This window comes from Lissotriton vulgaris, chromosome 1_1 (genome assembly GCF_964263255.1).
Source record: "Lissotriton vulgaris chromosome 1_1, aLisVul1.2, whole genome shotgun sequence".
Classification (NCBI taxonomy): Eukaryota; Metazoa; Chordata; class Amphibia; order Caudata; family Salamandridae; genus Lissotriton; species Lissotriton vulgaris.
The window spans coordinates 256,156,125-256,157,470 of NC_141685.1; the positions used below are offsets into that span (position 1 = coordinate 256,156,125).

General features: G+C 42.2%; 1 non-coding gene across 1 annotated transcript; it reads left to right on the forward strand.

The window, feature by feature from the left end:
* The first annotated feature begins 866 nt into the window (after nt 1–866).
* Nucleotides 867–937, forward strand: TRNAG-CCC (transfer RNA glycine (anticodon CCC)). Its single transcript has one exon. It is a non-coding gene; the product is annotated as a tRNA-Gly (tRNA).
* The last annotated feature ends 409 nt before the right edge of the window (nt 938–1,346 follow it).

The window sequence follows — 1,346 nt, forward strand, 5'->3', positions numbered from 1 at the left end:
TCTATGGAGATGGATCATGTTGTAAAGCCCTGCGTCACATTATACCTGTGTCAGGTATAATATATGCAAAGTGGGCGTTCCGACGCAAGAAGGCCTCGTAAAAGTGACACCGTGAAATCTACAAGATTTTACGGAGTCACTTCTACAAAGCCCCTACATCAAAACCATAAGCCTGCTGGAAGCAGGCGTAAGGAGTGACACAACATAATGGAAATAGCCAGTCCGAAGCATTGCTGGAGTTGCATCGTGCTTGCGCCACATCTCCAGCAATGCGTTCCCTTTAAGCCAATTCATGCGTCACACATCTGTCCATCCTTGCACCACGGTACCTCGCATTGTAAATGCTGCGCATTCATGGTGGCGCAAGGTTCTTTTTTATGTGACACACATTAACTGATGCATGTCTGCTAATACGCAGAGATGCGTCAGTTCTTGTAAATCTGCCCCTAAGTGTTTGGCTCCAGATAGCTCCCAGCTAAGATGAGACTCCAACAAAAGAAGCGCTGATGGCCCTTTAAGTGAGGCCTTTAGGTTGGGCCGAGCAGGAAGTAAAAATAAGAAACCCATCTTACCCCCTGCAGGTTCCTGCTCTGAACAGAAAGCAGACAACATCCTGGAGATTTCACTAGGGTCCCTTGGTCCTGCTCATTTCATGCACTGATTGTCTGTCCGCCAGCTGCTCTCAGGTCGGTTTAGCAGCTTTAAATTATGGACAAACGCAATCTGTAACACAAACAGTGACAACGGACACTTGTCCAAAATTACAGACGGTCCCGGTAAATAACAGAGAGAAATAAAAATTATCACACCCCACACGTGTTTGGAATCAGATCAACATACCACAGACACTCCTACAAACTAACAGCGCGCCAGTAGTGTAGTGGTATCATGCAAGATTCCCATTCTTGCGACCCGGGTTCGATTCCCGGCTGGCGCAGCAATTTTATGTTACATTAAATTTATTTCGTTTAATCCTTTCCAATTTTGTGACTGATTAAAATTTTTCATGTACATTAAAATATTTAACATTTTAATCTATGGCGAAAAAAAGTCGGAATCATGTTATGCTTTCGCAAGTTCAAACATAGAACATTCTAAAATATTCGTACCATAAACGTGTTTTGCTTTTTGCAATGTGACATAGGAAATCCTATATTCTGATTGTAGAAACTTTGAAAAAAGTTGTCATTTAGTACAAAATAAATTGGACAAGGCAAAGCCATGTAATCTGAGACATCATTCGTCTATTTCATTTTTTCCCCCATGGAAACAATAGCACCATTCAAGGTTCAATGCGCCCCTAGGCAAAAAAACAAAAACATTTAAAGCGCGCGATAAAAGGTTCA